At 38.9% G+C, this 16106-nt stretch overlaps 1 long non-coding RNA gene across 1 annotated transcript; it reads left to right on the top strand.

The window, feature by feature from the left end:
- Positions 1-9798: 9798 nt before the first annotated feature.
- Positions 9799-15823, top strand: LOC128112834 (uncharacterized). Its single transcript, XR_008219193.1, has 2 exons — positions 9799-10614; positions 15373-15823. It is a non-coding gene; the product is annotated as an uncharacterized LOC128112834 (long non-coding RNA).
- Positions 15824-16106: the final 283 nt, after the last annotated feature.

Here is a 16106-nt window from a genome sequence, read left to right as displayed (position 1 = left end):
GGACCAATAGGGGAAAGGGAAGGACCCCTGGTGCTGGGGTTTGGGGATGATGAGGTATGGAGTGAAGGAAGGAGAGGATGGGGGATGAGAGGGGGCTATAAAATATCCAAACTAAAGCTTTGAACCTTAGACTCCTCCTATTCCAAATGTCTATCTCTGTTCTTTTGCCCTTACCAGTCAGTCATCCAAGTCTTTGTTAATATCAGGGAGAGAACTCAACAATCCTATGGCAACCACCATCACCTCTTTATCACAGCATCGCTCAAGCATTTTCACTGTTCCTTCTCTACTACTTTTTTTTTGACTTAACTATCTATATGTTTTCCACAGCATGGTTCTTACACTGCTCCTATGCAGTCCTCCTGTGATGTTATGTTAGGTCTGTAGTGCTATATTATAATGCCACTCTTCTATAGGGGAGTCCTAGAATGTTTCTTTTAGATGCATGCCATGGTTAAATTCTTACGAAGTGATTTGTGATCCAAGGGGAGTGCATGTTTTTCTGGTTTTCTTTAAATCACTGAAATTTCCCTCTATCACCGATTTAAATTTGATCAGTCCAATGTAGGATTTTATGACTCATCTAAAATCTTTCCAACACTTTACATTTTGTTTAAATTTGCATTTATTAGGTTAATTTCATAAAGCTGAATGTTTTTCTAATTCTAATAGACTATATTATTTTTGTCAATTGCTTGTGTATGACCTTTACCTTTTTTTTTATAATTTGGAGGTTGAGCTATATTTTCAAAATATAGTTTATTTTACAAGTGCCTGTGTGGTAGTTCTTCAGGAAAAAAAAATGATGTTGAAGCTGCAATATTTATGAAATTTCCTAAGGGCATATAAACCACTTAGCTTTTATCTTAGTTGAAATTACAAAATGAGCTAAGTTATGTTTGATTAAGTCTCATGGTCCATAATGCCCTCTAACCACATGACCTTGATCAGAACGTGTGTCTACTTTAATTCATTGTTTTCTTGACTTATAAAATGTAGGCAGTACATGGGTTCAGTGTGCTGAAGGGCTTAATAAACAATGGAAGAGAGAATATTGGTAAAATTGTAGTTCTACATTTCAGACAATATAAATGCAAACTTTCTCATATAGCATAATTCTTCTGATGATTAAAAATTCTAAATGGTTTGATGAATTAGACAAATAGGAGTGGATGAAGACATACACCCAGTGTTTAGAGGTAACATTGACTTAAATAGAGCTGTCGGTGCTGGAGAGATGAATCAGCAGTGATGAGAATATATAGCTCTTGTAGAGGATCTGAGTTCGGTTCCCAGGGCCCATGTTGGTGAGTTCACAACCACCTGCTACTCCAGCTCCAAGGAGAGAAGATGCTTCTGTGGCTTCCATGGGAACTGCACTCATGTACACAAACCCACATACAGACACAAACACATTTGCAAAATTAAAAATAAATTAATGTTTAAAGAAAGGAAAGGAATGCAAATAGTATTTATATAAAATTTATCCTTTCTCCCAATTGTCATTTTTACTGCTAATAATAAATAATAAATAATAAATCTCTAGATTTATGTATAATTATGTATATTAATTATGTATATTTACATAATATGCACATGGTCAAGAGAGAGGAAAGAGGAGAGAGAGAGAGAGAGAGAGAGAGAGAGAGAGAGAGAGAGAGAGAGAGAGAACAAACAAGCTCTAATGTATTTAATGGAACCAAGAATACCCTTTCTTTATTAGGCAAAATGAAAGACTTTTGTTATGTTAATATTTTTATATTAAGACCAAGGGTTAAAAATTAGATGTGTCACTTTAAAGCCTCTGTAAAACTGGAAAGCTATGTAGGCAGCTAGCCTTATAATTTTGAAAATGATAACAATTTGGATTTGTTAGCTGTGGGTCCTATGTATTTGTGTGGCCTTGTGTAAAGAAAAAATGAATATTCTTCTTAATACTGGCATTTGGATTTGATACGCATTCATCTAAGCAAAATGACTGTTATTTCAACATTTTAAGAGAAATGTTATCCCTAATTATAATCTCAGTTGAAGGCACAATTTTAAAATCCGGTTTTGTAAGGACAAAATGTTTGGGTAGCATCGGGGCTTGGGGTCAGTTTGACTGAATCTCTCACTGGTGTTTCTGTACCTCTGCTAAAATTTTCCTGGTGTATTAAGTTTATCAGCCCAATGGGCCTTGAATTATGCTTGCCTACAAATAAAGGAGAAAGATGCATGAGATTTTGAGATTATAATTTAACAAAGATTTAAAATCATTATATTTGTAAATATAATTCCTTTACTACCAGTTCCTTAAAGCAATACCTTATTTTCAAATGTAAACAGGCAGCAGATGTAAAAAAAATAGCACTAGAGACAATAATTGAGCCTTCTCTGGTATTTTTTCTGCCATTGAAATATCATTATATTTATAGCAATTAACAGAAAGTGGACCACTGTTGTGACAGGACTGACCTTGCTGATTTTTAGAGGAATGTGGAAGACTTTGGGAGTTTAGACTAGGAAGACAGTTGAATACTGTAAATGGGCTGAATGCCCATCCTAGAAGGACTTTGGAAGATAATGGTGCTAAGAGCAGTGTGGACTATGAGGACCTAGCTTGAGAGGTTTCTGAATAGAATACTTAGCAACTGGGCTGGAGACCACTCTTGTGATATATTGGCAAATAATGAGACTGCTTTTTGTCCTTGCCCTAAGAATCTACCTGAGACTAAATTAAATGTTTTGGACTAATTTCACTGATACAGGAGATTTCAAGAGAGCCTAATATTGACTCTGTCTCATGGCTATTAGTAATCACTCCTGTTCAGGTCTACAACGAAAAAGAGCAAGCAGAACAAAAAGAAATACAAAATTTACCATTTGAGGAGAAAAAGAGCACCAGGAAATTTAATGCTGGAGCCAAGGCTTTTGCTGAAATAGGTAAGAAGAGGCCTGATGTGAAATGGAACAAAGAGAGCGGGGGCCCTCAGTTTTAAGACACCACCCAGCTAATCCTGAAACTCATGAAGGGAAAAGGTCTAAAGAATTTTCTGTTCCTAAAAAGTAACCACAGATCATAGCTTATGCAAATGTAGTTCAAGAAGGGGCCAGAGTCCATCTCATGCTAGCAGCAGAAGTAGGCAGCATTGGCCATGTGATTCTGGCTTTAAGTCATGAATGATACAGAAGTAAAGTGATTGTAGAATCTTCCTCCATGGTTAAGGAATACTGCTGACCTACGTGTGTAGCAGGGCAGTTCCTGCATGGAAGTCCTAGAGGCTATGAAGGTGAAGCCTGGATTACATGGAAGACCCAGGATGCTGGAGATGTCTGAGCCATAGGGTATCTGCTAAGGAGAATGCTAGACAGAGTGTGGAGAGAGAAAGAGAGAAGTTCTAGATGGTAAATCTGGAAGGACAGCATCCAAGCCCTTTGACATCAGATGTGGAGTTACAGGATTAAGGATCTAGGTGTCCTTCTCTAACAGGCCACACCTTGGGATTTACCCAACCATAACGTTCCCAGGAATTCTACACCAACACCTGATTTTGCATCTGTTGTGAACTGATTTCCCAATGCTGCCTTCTTCGGGCGCATTTACATGGCATTAAAATGAATCTCCAAATCTAGAAAACACTCAAGGGCTAGCGTTATGCTATCTACATGTAACAAAGCCTTTATACAGAGGATGGACAGGACAATGGTGCAAATCCCAAAGCCACCATCTCATACCGAGTGATGGGACAGAGGAGACAATCTTGGTGAAGCACTTTGAAAGATCGTTGTCATCTGTTTTGAGCAAAGGCCAGGTGATCGAAGAAAGTCATAACTAAAGAGATACTGAAGTCCAACATAAGCAATGTCTAACAAACAAAAGATTCTATCAATTCGTATCAGTCCATAGATCCACAGATTCTTGTTGCCTACAGTAGCATGGACAGGAGGCACCAACTTAGTTCTTGAGAGAGTCCTTATTCATTCTCCTTGAATTATTCCACTTCCATACTCTGGAGCCCTTCTGCTGTGGGATGTTCTGTATGGCAAATGTGTTGCTGACTAGTCAATAAATAAAACACTGATTGGCCATTGGCTAGGCAGGAAGTGTAGGCAGGACAAGGAGGAGAATAAAGCTGGGAAGTGGAAGGCTGAGTCAGAGAGACACTGCCAGCCACCATGATGAGAAACAGCACGTGAAGATGCCAGTAAGCCACAAGCCACGTGGCAAGGTATAGATTAATGGAAATTGATTAATTTAAGTTGTAAGAACAGTTAGCAAGAAGCCTGCCACGGCCATGCAGTTTGTAACCAATATAAGTCTCTGTGTTTACTTGGTCGGGTTTGAGGGGCTGTGGGACTGGCAGGTGAGAGAGATTTGCCCTGACGGTGGGCAAGGCAGGAAAACTCTAGCTACAAATGGCATCCAACGTGGTGGCAAGAGTTTCCACCTAAAAACTGAGAAAAAAGATTCTAAAATGGAGCTAAAAACAGTTCCTAATTGTCTCTCTCAAATGAGTGGCAGCTGTTGGTTTGAGCTACTGGTGGGTTCCTAGCGTGTGCGCTCGACCTGCAGTATGGCAGGAATGAGGCCTCTGCAAGTGGCACATTAAGCTGCATGGTGGATTTAGCCTTTGCAGGTACAAAACAAAAAAAGAGGTTTCTGGGCTACAAGCTGCTTGGATAAAAGCATAGACCCACGATAGCTCCCAGAGCTGGTGGTAAATGTAGCCATGTTGGGAAGCTGAGGTGGGCGGAGCCAGCAGCCACAGCTGCTGCAGTTTAAAGCAATAGATTCACAATAAGACAGAGTCAGATGTAATAGTTTAAATGTGTAAAATATACGTAGGCTTGAAAGAGACAAAAAGGTGATATATACAGTTATAGAAACAAATACATAGTTTTAAAAAATAAAGTCTTTAAAGAGACAGTAAAATTAATATAAAAAATAAGCCACGTAAAGATGAATATTACACAGAGAATCTGGATTGTGTTGTCTTTGGGATTTTTAACTGCAGAAAAACATTTGATTGTAAAAGCTGTTGAGTTATGCCAAAATGTATATTTTAAAGGTACCTTGACTTCAAAATTTGGATCTAAGGATGTGTTGCCTTGGAAAGGAATCTCTGCTTTTGTTCCCACAGAAAGCCAAAGGCTATGGATTTGTTGCAGATTAAGATACATCAGGTTTACCAGCCAAGACCCCCTGAAAGGTCTCGGATGACACCAAGGCCCAGATGATCCAACATCCAGAATGGTTTCAAGGCAACTGGCTCAGACGATACAGCCTCACGGACTACTCCATGATCCTAAAATTTTCTTTGTGTCCCCATAAGATACAGCGCCCCCCTCCAGCAGGAAGTAGTAAGAGAAGCTATGCCCAAATTCCCAAATTATATGTAATTTTACTTTGTTAAGGTTAAAACCTTCCTTTTTGAAAAAAAAAAGGGGGGGGGGAAGTGCTGTGGGATGTTCTGTATGGCAAATGTGTTGCTGATTAGTCAATAAATAAAACACTGATTGGCCATTGGCTAGGCAGGAAGTGTAGGCAGGACAAGGAAGAGAATAAAGCTGGGAAGTGGAAGGCTGAGTCAGAGAGACACTGCCAGCCGCCACGATGAGAAACAGCATGTGAAGATGCCGGTAAGCCACAAGCCACGTGGCAAGGTATAGATTAATGGAAATTGATTAATTTAAGCTGTAAGAACAGTTAGCAAGAAGCCTGCCACGGCCATACAGTTTGTAACCAATATAAGTCTCTGTGTTTACTTGGTCGGGTTTGAGGGGCTGTGGGACTGGCAGGTGAGAGAGATTTGCCCTGACTGTGGGCAAGGCAGGAAAACTCTAGCTACACCCTTCCATGGTGCCTTCCCGCATTTTCCCATCCCCAGTAAACTTGTTGGGACTGCTGAGACAGGCTCAGGGATAAAAGTGAACAGGATCCTGCTCTCCTTTGCTGCATATGCTGCCCAGGTTGTTTCTCTGGGTCACAGAGGCTCTGGCTACTATCTCTGCAGCTTTTGCTGCTCCATCTGGCTCTGGGAGGAGACCCTAGCTGAGCAAACTATTTCCACCCCTAACACACAACCCTGCTTAGTCTTGGGGGATAATTGCTCTCCTTTGCTATGATAAAACACTGAAAAAGCAACTTAGAGAGAAAAAAATTTATTTAACTTACTTATCCAGGTCACAGTGCACTGAGGGCAGCCAAAGCAGGAACTCAAAGCAGAAACTTGGAGGCAGGAATTGAACCAGAGGCCATGGAGGAATATTGCTTATTTTATGGGGTAAAGGAATATGGCTTTACCCCATGGTTTTCTCAGCCTGCTCTTTCAGCCTGTGCAGGGATGGTACCATCTTCATTGTGCTGGGCTTTCCTATGTCAATATTAATTAAGAAAATGCCTCCACAGACTTGCTTGCAGGTCAGTCCAATGGAGGCATTTTCTCAACTGAGATTGCTTCTCCCAAAAGGCTGTAACTTATGCCTATTTGGCAAAAACCTAACCAATACTGCAGTGATTTTCAACCTTCCTAATGATGTGACCCTTTAATACAGTTCCTCATGTTGTGCTGGCCTCCAACCATAAAATTATTTTATTACTTTCTAACTGTAATTTGCTACTCTTATGATCATAATGTAAATATCTGATCCGCAGGATATCTGATATGCAGCCCCTAAAGGGGTCACAACCCACAGGTTGTGGACTGCTGCAATATGGTGGCCTGTATAATAGGTAAGATAACTGTTATAGTAGAAAATTATGATCCCTGAGTTATATGTGATTATCTGTTGTTTTGACCAACTGTTCTTTGAAATGTTGTTCTATAGTGTTTGCTACACACTGGTTGTTATAACCAGTGAGTGTGTTGAATAAGCTCATGGGGTGAAAAATGGAGACTGAATTATATGGGTATGCATCTTTTCAGTTTACTTTTCTTGATATTCTTTGCAAGTAAACAGTGATATTCTCCAATTACCTGCTTAAGGCCTACTCTAATGATATGTGTACATAAAATATATGATACGTTAACAATAAAAATAAAAGAATGCAGATATCAACCACATGGGCATAGATGTGTTATTTTATGAATGATTAGTGACAGTTTAAGGCTTGTGAAATTAGGCTTGTGAATTATGTAAATTTCCTTAAAATTAGGTTCCTGAACTGTTCTCTCTCTCTCTCTCCTCTCACCCCCACCTTGCCCGTGTGTGTGTGTGTGTGTGTGTGTGTGTGTGTGTGTGTGTGTATGCATGACAGGGATAGAGGTGGTAGGTATGTGTGACATGTGTACACACATGCATCCACACTCGGAAAGGCCGGAGGAAGGTAGCATTTGTTCCCTTTGGTCACCCATTGCTTTGTTCTCTTGAGGCAGAGTCTCTTCCTAAACCAGAAACTCATGTTATATTCTTGTCTAGGCTGGTAGCCAGCAAGCCCCAGCAATCCTCCTGTCTCTGCCTCCTCAGCACTGGCACTAACGAGTACACATAAAACCACGCGGGGCTTGTTGCTCAGGTGCTGAGCTCTGAACTCGAACCCTCTGGTTGTGCAGAAAGTACTCTGAACCACTGGAACATCTCGCTAGCTTCTGAGATGCTTTTTGGAATCAGATTCAAGCATCAGTTTTCTCCCAGAAGAGGAAGAAATCAATAAGCAGGTGGCTGTTAGTAACCTTTTGAACGAATAATATTTCCCTATTAATTATCCATAAAAAATTTAGAGTCAAGAACAAACCTTAACCCCCAAATTATTTTTTAAAGGTAAAACAGAGATGGTTGAGTCATCATCAGAACCATTACAGAGCTTGTAATTTTTCTTCCTTTCCACGACACAAGAGCAAGTAACGTCAGGCGAGGGCATCCCACCTTCAAATCTAGCAGGTCTGTAGACAACATGAGTGTTTTAACCATGATCTTAAGAACCAACAATTAAAGTGACCAATCCTCACATTATCTGACCATGTTTACAAGTGAGCATGACGCTCCTTGTTAACACCGGGAGGCCAGCGTGTGTCCTAGGCACTGTTTGTGAACCTGTCTACCTGATTATTCTGTGTTCTCTGCAATAGCCCTGATAGTACTGAACATATGTTGTGGGCAGAAGCTGTCAAGGGAAAAAGAAAAGGTGGTCATTGCCATCTATCTCTGTCACCTCTAATAGCCACACTTATTCAGTTACCTAGTAAGTGGTGAAAGATTCCAATTATTAGACTTTCAGCATTTTCACATGTGATTAAAAATAATTCGATGAAATTTTAAATAACTAGAGAGAAATCATTACAAATGACCACTTCTCTTGCTCAATTTAAAGTCATAGCCTAATAATTAGGCTAATAATTGGCCATGGCTAACGAAACAAAGCGAATGTAAATGAAGAGGCTGAGCCAGGGAGGCAGATGCTGCCATTTTCAGACACAGCACATCACTTCTGCTGGAGTGTCACAGAAAAGGGAAAGTTCACCTCAGGTAGAACCTAGAAAGGGGGGGGGCAAAAAACATTTAGAAACACCTAGCAATTTTGGTAGATTATGTGCTTTTACAATGTTCCTGACATTTTTATTAATGTGTTTAAGTAAATGTTTACCTAAGCAATATGGCTCCCCAGTAGTTTTTCTGCTACAAGTTCTCCATCAACCGCACATTTTATCTTTGTATTTTACAACGTGGTGAGTAAAAAACTGCAGACTAGCAGGTTGTGCACGCCGGCTCGCCCAAGCCCAGCCAGCAGAGCCACCCGGGGCTGCTGTGTTCCCAGAGCAGCTGCTTGGCTGTAAATCAATTACAGTCACTTCCTAAGGATTAGGAGATGCACTTGGAGAGTGTGCTCTTATGTGTCTTAATTTGACTTTGGTAAAATTCCACTGGATTACAGAAACAGTGCAGGGCTTTAATGTGAGCAGGAGATGAGCCTTATTAAAGGACTGTGGTATTTATTATTCAAGTCACGTTCACACTCCGTTAGAAGTTGTGCCGTGAATAACTCAGTCATCCTCAGCACAGATTCTGACCCACCAGAAACCCAAAGCTAATGCCAAGCACAAGATGGAAGGAATAGGCTCTTTCAAACCTTAGGTCATCCTGCAGAAACAAAATTATGTGAAAATGATATGTATTATTAGAAAGATTTAGGATAATGTCATAACATTTGACTTCCCAAAAGATTACTCTATAGTAACTATATTGGCCTCCTTAAAGAGAAGTCTTAAAACTGAGCATGATGGCCCATGTCTGTTGTCTCAGTTCTTGGGAAATTGAGGCAGGTGGCTATTTAAAGTTCCAGGCCAGCCTGGACTACATTTTAAGTTCCAGGCCAGCCCGAGTGACAGGATGAGCTCCTGTTTTACCAACAGAAGGAAACAAAACAAAACCCAAACAAATAAAAGGAGTCCGTTAAAATGTCAAGTCTGCCTTCCATATGATATACTAAGGAAATGCAGGGCTAATAAGAAAATGCCAGTCTTAATGGTTCCGAAGATAGACTAGAAAAACAGCTTCTGTAGAGTGCATGCATGCTCAGCATGCAGAAATCCCAGTTTAATCCAAGTACCGCCTAAAAAATATGAACATAAAATTTAAAAAGTATTTCAGAAGGCATGAAAACTCTATCCCACAGGCATTCCCCCCCACCCCGTACACCCATGTCATAGTACCTTAAATAAATATGGGAAATGGCAAAGTGAAAATGGACACTCTGCAGAGAAACAATAGCACTCTGTTCAGTATGTGGAAAGGGCGTAAAGCCTGAAATTGAGAGCAAGGGCAGGAGGAGCCTTGGATTTGACAATCTGACAGGGCCATAACCGGCTCAGTGCCGAACGAGGGAGTTACACAGTGCTCTGGGTCAGCCAATATTTGCAAAGTCTCTTTGTTCCTCACTATCATCTACTGTCTCTCTGGATCGAGGGGTGCCTTCAAATGGGGCTGGCCTAAGCAAATGGAATCTGCTTCGAAGCCAGCATCTGCCTTGAATTTCTTATCACGCCATCGCCATAAAATGTTATAGCAGCTGAGGAGTCATTTTAATTCCATATTCTGTTCCAGGTCAAGGTAGGCGGGCTTTGACTTTATTAGCATGTCTGTTTAGAAGAACTCCAGAAACAGACTATTTACTGGAGCATTAATGATTGCAGCTAATGAATAGCGAGCAACAAATGTTAAGAGAATTGTGTAGATCAACACATCCGAGGAATCTTTCTGAAACTGTTATTATAAACACAAAAGTAAATTGTAGTTGTGGACAATTAAACTTACATCCTAAAGTGTGAAAAGAGGACATTTAATTGGATGTTGCATCTTTGAGTGATTTTAGAGCAGTTTTTAAATTGCAAGCTCTGTGGATACATTTGTGTCCCTGATTTGAGCTAACCACTCTTGGTATGCTGAATGGATTTTAAACTCGGTGATGAACAGCGACTGACTCATGAGAGCATCTAGTCTCCTCTGACCTGAGGATAAAGGGCTTGAGAAACTTGAATTCATGGTTTTTCATGATCCATGGGAGCCAAGAGTAGTGCCTGGGCAATTTTATCATCTCTGAAAGCAAAAATCCATCCACAGAAGCTATTCTCTAAGAATAATTTAGAGACTTTTGCTAGGTCCATTTATTCTTTTGGGTTATTAAGAAATCAATTGGTAAGTAGCCACTGTAGTCTACTAAAATTTTCTTTTACAGCATTTTGTTAAATGTCAACATTTATATTAGTCTTCATCGTTACGATCTTTCTTTCCCAGCATAAAACTGTCAAGAGAATTAATTATCAGAGAGCTCAGTTTTACTCTTGGACCACAAAATCAAGAAACTGATTGTGGCAACAGCAGTGACAGGAATATTTAAGAACAGGATATTGTCTTGTCTCATATGAATGCTAAGATGTTCCAAACCTGGTCCAAGTTCTTTAGTGTTTTGCAGTTCTATATATTAAGGAAAACAACGAACACTCTCTAAATATAAGTTTATGGAATAATACAAGGAAGAAAGTTTATCTTTTTCACAGTTAAGAATAAAATTATGTTTATGGGGGCTTGAGAGATGGCTCAGGGGTTAAGAGCACTGACTGCTTTTCCAGAGGACCTGGGTTCAATTCCCAGCACCCATGTGGCAGCTCACAATTGTATGTAACTCCAAGATCTGACACCCTCACACAGACATACATGCAGGCAAAACACCAATTCACATAAAATCAAAATGAATAAATTATTTTTAAAAAAGTATTGTGCTTGTGCAATGAAAGCTATTAATGGGTGTAAGATCCAGACTGGAGAAACTATATGGAATTGTGTTTTACGTGGTCAGTAATTCCTTAACTTGGATTAGTGTCTTTTACTTGAAATTTACCCAAACCTGTCCTGCACACAAGTATAAAAATCATTCTATAGCTTTTGGCTCCTCATCTCCAGACCCAGTCTTTTCCTCCCCTTCAAAACAGTATCCACTTCCATTTTTTAATTTTAGCCTTAATATAAGTTTTAGTACTTCGACTGATGTTTTGTTTTCTGGCTCACTGGATTGACTTTATAAATTATGTTTATCTCTAGCACACTGTTGAATCACCTTCTTTTATCAGTACTTTCCTTAATTTGTCTTCACTTTAGAATTCTAAGACGAAAAAAGGAATCACTCCACCAGGCTCCTTTTCTTTTCATTGACTGATCTGGTGGAAGGATATATACGTATATGTTTATTTCTCTAAAGGTCTAGATGCTTTTCCTTTTCATAGTTGTTTTTAATTTCTGTGTTTTATATTTCTATATCAGACCTGCGATGCATTTAGAAGCCTTCACATTTCGGTTTTGCTCTTTCAGTTTTCTTATACAAAAATGCATTAAAAATCAGGAATGTACTACAGACGTATGCAGAAAAGAAAGACTTAAGGGATGTAAAAGCCCTTTTCAAACAAAGACTACAATGTGAAATGATTAATTCAAGAACACTTAGCATAAAACATGTTCGAAGATGTCTCTTTGAATTACTGTGTGCATTTTCAAAATATGGAAATATTATGAAAACAGGAAAAAACAGCTAAAGTAAAGCCTATTCCATGATATTCATGAGCTTCAGAATTCAGTGAGAATATTTTAGGAGTCATTTGGGCAATGATTAACAATAGCTAGATAGTCAGATTCTCCATGTGTGTGGTTCATTTATTGCACACCCCAATAAACTTATCTGGGGGTCAGAGAACAGAACAGCCACCATATTAAACATAGAGGTTAGGCAGTGGTAGCACATGCCTTTAATCCTAGCATTCCAAAGGCAGAGATCCATTCGAATTTCTGGGAGTTCAAGGCCTCACTGGAAACAGAGCCAGGCATGGTGGCACATACATTTAATCCCAGCACTTGTGATCTCATGTCCTTGCTTGGAAAAGACACACGCCTTTAATCCCAGGAAGTGATGGCAGGAAGCAGAAAGGTATATAAGGCGAGAGGACCAGGAACTAGAGGCTTTTAAGCTTTTAGGCTTTTTAGCAGCAGTTCAGCCGAGATCCATTCAGGTGAGGACTCAGAGGCATTCAGTCTGAAGAAACAGGAACAGCTGAGGAGTTGGGGAAGTGAGGTTGGCTGTGGCTTGTTCTGTCTCTCTGATCTTTCAGAATTTACCCCAATAGCTGGCACCGGGTTTCTTCTTCTTCTTCTTCTTCTTCTTCTTCTTCTTCTTCTTCTTCTTCTTCTTCTTCTTCTTCTTCTTAATAAGACCTTTTAAGATTTGTGCCATACATGTGTCCTCTTTCCCTTGCTGCCTGAATCTGGCACACTAGATGGAAGTGGGGTGGAGTGGTGTGGTGTTCGGTCTCACCGTTCATCCAGAAAAGAAGCTGGTTTTTTTCCTCCAAAGTGAGTATTCATTGGCTTAAGTCTGTAACGATGTCTATGATAGAATGTATTTTTTCCCCAAGAAAATGAAGAAAGTGAAAATGCTAATGACCCCACTCAAATATCCATTTGAGATGAACTGAAGACCACAGCGCTCCCCTTTGCTCTTAGTCATTACTGTTGGTTGCTGCATATGATTTTGCCTTATTCATGATTGTTATTTATTTTCTTCATTTGCCTGTCTTAGAAAATGTGAATTTCCTTACTTGTAGAAAAGAAATTTCAATTTCTTCTCATTGTACAACTTTTTACTTAGGTATTTTTCCCTGCATGCTTTGCTTTCTATCAAGTTATATGGTAATGTTGATTTGTTGATGGTATCTCTAAGCTTTCTTGCAGTGAAAAAAAAAAAAGAGAGAATTAAGTGTACCTGCTCTTGAATATTCAACTTTATTGTCCTTTGAAGAAAAACCGACAAACTTCAGTCTCTTAACATTAAGTTCAGCTTGTAAATAATATGAAACTTTCAAAAATTAGAGACATTTCAATGATTTAAAAAATGTTGAAAACTAATATTTCACATTTAAAATAAAAATAGCATGCATCTTTTCATTGTGTCTAGACCATTCGATAAGAATCATAATTCTGGTTATTTAAATTTACCAAGTATGTCTGTCCATGCCATCGGGTCCAACAGACGCTTCTGAAGTTAATTCTAACTTCCCTTGTGTTGCCTGAACTTTCAATTACTATCATAATGTTTATTGTTATTGTCTCTTTTTACATGGATTTCTTGTCATTTATTGACAGGAATATCTCATGCAGAATTTACTTCCCTATAAATAAGAAAGAGAAACACTGGTTATAAGTATTATCTCTTGCATTAAACATTTAGACCCAGAATGCCTAGCCAACACTGAGAATGGAAGTTCCCATTGTTGATCTGTTCTCTTTCCCCTATTATATAGCTTTTATCTTTTGGTCAGGGGACACTGTGTCTGTTACAAAAAAAAAGTAAGAAAGAACACACCTCTTCATGATGCCCAGTGGCCAAAATTGTGTCCCAGGTCCTAGTTGCAAAAGAAAACAGAAAATCAAGTATTTATGGCCATGAATGAGGCAAAATATATCTGGAATCTTCCATGCCTTCCTCTGAAGACTTCATTGTCCTGGAGAGTGAATTAATGTCAAACAGTTCAAGCCTTCATATGCCTGCAGATTTCTGGATGTTCTCATATGCCTACGGATGTTCTCATATGCCTACAGATTTCTGAATGTTTTCATTTCTCCTGAACTCAGTTTTTCCTGAGTGACAACTGGAATGGGGTTGAGTCCCATTGATGTTCATGCAGAAAATAATCCAGTTCTTTCTCCAAAATGAGTATTCCATCAGTTTAAGTCTGTAATTATATCTATGATAAAATTTATTTTATTGCTGGATTCTAAATAATACCTGCTCTTGCACTTAGACTCCATCGCCCAATTTTATTTTGGAATCTTCTGATAAGAACTAGACTGATTCTCATTTTAATTTAATGAAGGAAACTTTTAATGAAGGAAAAGTCTAGTTTTCTCACAACAGAGAGCTTTGACATTTTTAGTACATTCTGGTTTTGCTTATTTTATCTACTTTTAAAATTTTTTATTAATACAGTTCAGTATCAGTTGGTTCTTCTAATTTGAATATTCTAATTTCTAATGGTTTTTATTGAGATATAATTTATACGTTTAAGGCTTACTTTTTTCAGTGAACAGTTCAATCACTTTAGTATATTTTCAGAATTATGTAACAATCACCTAAATATAATTTTAGAATACCTTAATCAAAAATTGTACCTATTAGAAGTCACTTCCTATGTACATATTTGTCCTTGCCCAGCCCTACACAGCCAGTAATCTAGTTTTTTTACCTATGGATATGACTCATTTTTCATACATCATGTAAATGAGATCATTAAATGTATGGTATTTTGTGACTACTTTTTGTCATTTAATGAGATTTTTTGAAATACAACTTATTTCAGTGTATACATAAAAATTATGTATCTTCATGGGGTGATCTGATACTTTGATTGATGTATATATTGTATAGTGTTTGGCATTTATCTTCATGGCAAAAAATCATCTATCTATTGCTCTTAGTTTGGGTTGCACATTTAAAATACCTGTGCTTATTTCCCCAGATTCATTTTCATCTTCAGTTTTCTGGAGCTCTTTCCATGAAAGGATGAGTAAGAATAGTTAGTGCTTACATGATAAATAACATAAAAGTTTAACTCAAGAACTAATACTTTGGCTATTGAAAGGATCTTTGTGGAAGGAGAAAAGAGATTCATGTTTTGAAAGACAGCTTTTACAGATAGCCAAGGCACACACTCACAAAAGCTGCTAGAGGGTCATGTGAGTGGGCTTATCATATCTGAATAAGAGAGTGATTGAGGGGGGAAATGCACAATAGAGCAGGAGGATATTAAGTATAGCTACCACGAGAGTCGTTTTTATTGGTTAGATAGTATCATGTATCCTGATGAACTGCATTGATCACCCTCTGGCGCAGTTTCTCCTTTTATTTCCCAGGAAAGACAGAACAAATGAGGAAAAACTAGCAGGGCCTTTCTGAAGTAAGACGCACACCTCACGGAAATCCACAGACTGAGAAGGTGGTTGGAGGGTTCAGCAAGGACTTCCTGTTGCATTGACAGTGCTCTCCAGGGATCAGCCTTTCCTACACAAACACAAGGCGGAGAGGGAGGCCTTTGGCGCTGAAAGCCTGAATATAGTACACATCTGTGGGTTCAGACCAGAGGAGATGATCCAAGGCCTGCATCTGAACACTGAGACTTATGGGGAGAGATCTGAGGCCCTCAGTTCTCAGCAAAACATTTATGAGAAAACTAAGAGCAATATAAGACCTGCCGCTATAATTGCATAAATCATTTCGGGTTTTTTTGTTTGTTTGTTTGTTTGTTTGTTTCTGGTGTTTTAGTGTCTCCACTGTAATCTATTAAAAGAGATTAGTTGAAATTTATACTGTTCATATCATTTCATACTGTAAGTAGGGTAAGTACAACAAGCAAGGCAGAGAACAGACATTACTGTATTTATAGAAGTAGCAGTCGACTGTGACCGAAGTGGAGAGCAATAAAATTAGAACTCGACTCACCGTGTCCACATTATCCACAGCATAGGACACTGTGGGAGTAGAGATCTGGACTACCTCACTGCATCTTTGGGTTGAATGAGACTCAAAAGAGGGTTTCTCAGAGGACATGACTAATGGATACAAGTGGGTAAGTGCTTCCAGATACAGC

This window comes from Peromyscus californicus, unplaced genomic scaffold (assembly GCF_007827085.1).
Source record: "Peromyscus californicus insignis strain IS unplaced genomic scaffold, ASM782708v3 Scaffold_17__1_contigs__length_78620276, whole genome shotgun sequence".
Classification (NCBI taxonomy): domain Eukaryota; kingdom Metazoa; phylum Chordata; class Mammalia; order Rodentia; family Cricetidae; genus Peromyscus; species Peromyscus californicus.
Note: the sequence above shows the minus strand (reverse complement) of the source record. Positions and strands in the feature narration are given on the sequence as shown.